The following is a 5,792-nucleotide window of genomic DNA, read 5'->3' as shown; positions in this document are numbered from 1 at the left end:
GCACACAATTAGATGGTTACAAATTGGTCACAAATAAATTCAGACTGGAAATTAAAACTATTCCATCTGAGATTGTTTTTTCTTTATCTGGTAAAATGCTGGAGCAGCCTCACAAACAGATTAACAAGTCAAGGAACATGTTAAAATTTAGACTGAAAATAGGGAAGGGACTATGTAACAAACAGAAAAAAGGGGGAGGGGTGTAACAGTATTTCCGCTGTACCCTCCTTGTCTCCGGTAATTTGTAACACAGTGACAGCACTCATTTGAGGCAGAAAGGAGTGGGACTTGGAAGTCTAGGGCACTTGAGGTCGTGGTGTCTCTAGGAGGATTTGAAATGAACCTGTAGCTCTATTGTTCATAACACCTTTTAGGTGTTATTAGTCCTCCTGATGGGTTCTGTAGACAGCAGAAGTGTGCAGGGAGAGTCTTCAAGGTATGGAGCAGCTATGGTTTGTGAGTCTTTATAACCTTCCCAGGGCCTGGAAAGCAGCCGTGATCCGAGGCAGAAAGCAGGGTGGACTCCCGCTGTAAATAAATGAGATTAGCTGGTTGTGTGCTTTGGGGTCCTGCTCACTTTTACAAGGTTAAACCATTTGCCAGATCTTATGTCACCAGGAATTGCTTTCACCAGGTCACTGATAATTACTGTTTGGAACTTTTTTTTTCCTTTTGCCTTGTAATATCTGCATTTTCTTTAACATACTACCTTACCACTTAGGACTTTGCTGAAATGTTTGATCTGTCTTCCGCTGGCATATTCTGGTTATGGGGTTTTCTTGTGGTTTAGCACATTGTAAGCAATTTTTAGGGAACCAGGAATTGTTCTGTTATATAGTAGATTATACTGTAGACTTTTCTGAACCAAATATCTACTACAGAGTTTCCTCTAGCTGTGATACAACTGATGAAATGAAAGTGAGCCCATTTAGTCTTGTTTTTCTATTTATGTTGTCTACTGTTGAACACAGAGTATTTTATTTCTGTATTTTATTCCTGTCATTTTATTATTATTATTATTCCTGTCTTTAGGCATTCTGCTATATCTTTGAAACAGGAAGAGCACAGTCAGACACAGTATTTGTAAAAGGAGCCCAGACAAATGAACAGGAGGCATTCTGATCCCAGGTAAGGCCAGGGCTTTTCTTTATTTGTCTTGCTTATTATTCTACCACCTCAAATGTTACAGTTATTTCTGTCACACAAAACAGAACCTGAAACACTTTAAGAGCAGCATCAATGCTTTCCCAGAAGCAACTCTTTCAGTATAAAAACAAAAAGGGTTAGTACATAATTAAGATACCACAGATAGGTTTCATTTGACTAAATATAGATATTTATAATATGATGTTAGTTATATCCAAAAATATATTCCTAAATATAAATTGAAGTGCTACTGACATGAAAGTGCCATTCCACTAAAGAAGGAATTTAACATAATGAATTCAGATATAGACATTGTCATTGCAGGCACTGAAAGTTAGATTAGGTACATTGAATCCTAAATTCCACTACTGACCATTTTAGGTGATATCAGTATAATACACTAAGCTTAATGAAAATGTTCCTTGTTTTCCCAGTTTATACAGTCTGATGTTGAAAATAAATAAAAATAAAATAAATAAAGCTGACTTAGGAATTCCATGTTAGGAATCTTGCAAGGACGGGAGGATCACCAAGGTGCATATGTGCATTGCTCTGAAGCTCTTTACAGCTTGCCTTGCCTTAAGAAACATGACCTGAAGAATAAAAAATATATATAGAATACTCTTCTTTTCTCGTGAAATATCAGTCACTTGAAAAAGTCCCTCAGCAGAAGTTAGAACTTACCAAGCTAAAGTTAGGTACTAGTAAAGAGTGATAAACAGGATTTTGGAATTTCTCTTCCTATCCTGTCAGGCATGCACAGCACACACTAGGAAGAACTAAAGGTCTATGTCATCATACATAAGACATGCAAAATTTCAAGCACATATGACTTAAAGTATTTAAAAGGTGAGCACTATAGACTGCATATTTTTATTAATAATATAGAAAGATAAATCACTTGATAAATTTTTTACATTGCTCCTATATTAATTTCCTGGCCTTGAAGTAGTGGAATACCTATAGACAAGAAGTAACAGAAAATGTTTTCTCTCTGTTTCATTTTTGTGGATGAGAGAAGTTTACACAAAAATGCATCCTATTTTTACTCATTATGTATAATTTTACACCTATTTTTCTCATAAAAGAATGCACATACATGCACATCTTGGTGCGACCGTTTCCATTCCTCAAGTACCTATATTATCAGTGCTACAACTGCTACCCTTCAGATAGCTTTCCATTCATCATATAATAGATAAATGTGGCTGATTCCAGGGCAGCTGAGTTGTTTCCATGGTTTGGTTTTAATGGTGAGGGTTTATTCAGCAAGGCATTTAAGCCTGTGTTCAATTTAGAGCAATTGGATAGTCCTAATATATCCTGCTAATTAGGCACCTGTCTACATCAGTCGGAATTAGTGATAAACCCAAATGTTTTCTCTGAATCAAGGCTTAAATTTAAGGGTAGTTACTCTACTAGTGAAAATTCAATGGCAGCTTTAGCAATGGTCATTGGATAGAAAATATTGATTCTGCTCACAGGAGTTCCCACATTTTTTATTTTTTATTTATGTATTTCCTGATTAGAGTTAATTAAAAAAAAGCAGATTATGAATATAATACAAGGTGGAAATCAATCTTCCACTAGTTTTATCTGCTAATATCTTACTTTAATTGTGATCAGTTCACAGACATTTTTTGGCAAATTAAAAACCAGCTTACAAATCAGTGAAAACACTGAAAATTATCAAAACTCAAAGGTTAACTTCTTGCACTAAACCAAAATTAGATGATAGTTCAATAAATATAGTTAGCCATGTAGAACTTAAAAGTAAAAATGTCAGAACACATATTGATTGAGAAAGATGTAGTACTTGGATTTTGAAAATCCTGGATGTCTTGTGCATGCTCTTTTCATAAAGAATGTATTGTATCTGGGAATCATAGAGATATTGGGAATAGTCCCATTGGAATCAAGAGAAAGATCTGCTCACCATGCGTAAGAATAATGTATCGCAATGATACACACAATTTTCCTCTAAAATATTTGCTAAAGTAACAAAATGTACATGAAAGTTGTCAACCAAAGTTTCCGTTTCATATCAACACAGCAATTTGTATCCCTTGCTTTGAAGCTTGTTCGCAGAAATGGGCATGGTCATGTAATGCAGAGTAGGAAAGGACAGCTGTAGTGATGGCCTGCCACACTTGCTCATTCCATCTCTACTGTTTTCAAGTATGGGTAATGGAAGAGGTGGCTGCTATAGCTCAGTCAACTGGAGCACAAATAGTCCCCAGATACAATGCGAAATACTGCATCATTTTTGTGCCCAGTTGATGGTGTCCAGATTTGGTGCACCTTGCCCCTTGAGAAGCTGTCCAGTTTTTTATGATTTTAGGCCTGTGTTGGCCAAGATGGAAATATTTATTCAGAAACTATGGAAAAAAGATTAAGAGAGGAACTAAAAGGTTAAGAGAAAAAGGAAATTTTAAAGAGACAGTGCAAAATAGAAGTGCAAAATGCTTGGAATATGTGACAATTCACAAGCCTCAAAATAATTGTAAAAGACAATCCTAGAGATATCATGTAGCTTTTCACTGTCTCTGGAAAGTGATCTTTTGCTTAACTACATAATCAGGGAAAATAACAATGCAATAACATTACAGCTTCTTTATTTTACTATAATGTGACATATGATGTGATTATTTTTAATAAACTTTATTGGGGTAAAAGAAATGGAGAAAATGTAGCCCTATTCTGATAAACAGCAATTCAACTTATCTAGAAAAGTAATATCTGATAACTTGTAAAACTCTGAAAGCTCAGGGTTCTTCCAAGCTCTGCATACCAGTGACTTAAAGGCATCTACCATTAAACACTTTCTAAAGATTGATCAGCCACAGCTGTATCTCATCTTCATTTATATATCATCTGTGATTTAAGTTCAGATGAAATATTTCTGAACTTTGGAGACATTCACATCCTGTGAGATATGGAGGTAGATTCAATTAATTTTGGTTTTTGACAGGCCAAAATTTGAACCTTGCTTTTACATTTACACTTCTATAATTGGAGTCCCAACCAGCTTGAGTGTTGAAGGTCCATTAAAGTTAACCACCACCAGGTATAAAGCACCATATCTTGGGATCACCAATATGACTGAGCTAGTCCCCTTTCATAGCTTTTACAGCTACCATAGAAATGCAGGTGTACTAAAGGCTAACATGATAGCAATTACTGTATTAAGGTGATGGATCTGTACACATATAACTGAGTGGAAAAATATGCCCTATCAATTCTGTTACTGTTACGATCAGACACAGGGAAGGTGGACTCCAAATATTATTTGATGGTCTTTTAAGTCTTCTGCTTCTCTTAAAAAAAAAAAAACACCTAAGAGGTGGACTTAATTAATAAAATATGATTACTTCTCCTGTCCTTCTCTGATATGATCTTCAAGAAAGATCGATTAGTTGGAATGTCTCAGAAATCGCCAAAGTGAGCAGAAAATCAACCCTTACGATCATACAGGCATTCAACATCTTGTTTCCTGTTGTATGACCTAGCATAAAATCATAAATGTTATGTTATTGTGTTATTATATATATGTGCCTCATTAATGTTATTTATTACAGTGTTATTTTGCTTTTTTGATACATCCAGAAGTTCTAACTGACAAAAGAGGTTCACTGGACAGCATGTTCTACAAACAGATGACATGAAACTTTATGATCACAGGAGGATTTGCACTTTAAGAGGGCAGGAGGAGGAGAAGAAGACAAGAACTGAAGTTATTTGCTTGAGGTAGCTTTTGCAAGGTCTGGAACCACTGAACTACAATGCCACCTTCCTAGGAGTTTCTCTGGGTTTCTGATGAAGATTGATGAAATATTCATTATTTCATTCTTTAAATCAAACTTAATACATTCTTGATAATCTTTGTTGTGTTACTGGACTGCCTAAATGTTATGATCAGAGAAAATAGATCAGAAATAAAGAGGGAACATGTTTTATGATGTTTTATAGTTTAAGAATTGACAGGACATCACTCTAGCGTGTGTTAGGAAGAACTATCACTGTAAGACTAACCTGATTCCATGAAGAAATACAGGAAAGAACAATTTTTCTGATTCAATAAATCTAAGATTATTTAGCAATTTTAGAATCAGAAATTCAGTTGCTTGTGCTGTATCTGTAATTCACTTTTCATAAAACTACATGGGAACTGCTTGAAAAAATCCAACTTTAAAAAATCCTATTGGTTGTTCTGCGTCTTGCCTCCACCACACACAATAGCAAATACTTACAATGAGAATAGCTCCACTGGAGCAATACTAATACATTTGCCACAGTTTCCACTCTGTCATTATGCACAGGAGCCTGTGCTTATCCCCTTTTTAAATTGGAGACTCTTTTAACCAGGAATCCCCAGGATGAAACTGAACCATTTTCCTCACGGCAAAACAAATCCTTCTCTGGTGAATTTTGTTATTGTTTATTGTTACAGTGTTTTATCAGCACTAAACTGTATGAAAGCTTCAATTAGTTCTTGATGAATGATCCCATAAAATCATGTAGTTTCATTTCCCCTGCCACTAGATATTTCACTGACTGTTATTAAATGAAATATAATTGGGACAGGATTCAGGAAACTTAGAGTCTTCTTATTTTCCTTTTTGCGCTTGAACATTGGAGTGTGCCTC

At 35.3% G+C, this 5,792-nt stretch overlaps 1 long non-coding RNA gene across 1 annotated transcript; it reads left to right on the top strand.

Moving 5' to 3' along the window:
* The first annotated feature begins 270 nt into the window (after positions 1-270).
* Positions 271-4,895, top strand: LOC108499147. Its single transcript, XR_001875441.1, has 3 exons — positions 271-436; positions 1,033-1,128; positions 4,725-4,895. It is a non-coding gene; the product is annotated as an uncharacterized LOC108499147 (long non-coding RNA).
* The last annotated feature ends 897 nt before the right edge of the window (positions 4,896-5,792 follow it).

The sequence above is a fragment of the Lepidothrix coronata genome, unplaced genomic scaffold, assembly GCF_001604755.1.
Source record: "Lepidothrix coronata isolate B3197 unplaced genomic scaffold, Lepidothrix_coronata-1.0 Scaffold70, whole genome shotgun sequence".
NCBI classification, from domain to species: domain Eukaryota; kingdom Metazoa; phylum Chordata; class Aves; order Passeriformes; family Pipridae; genus Lepidothrix; species Lepidothrix coronata.
This window is presented reverse-complemented; position numbering and strand designations above follow the sequence as displayed.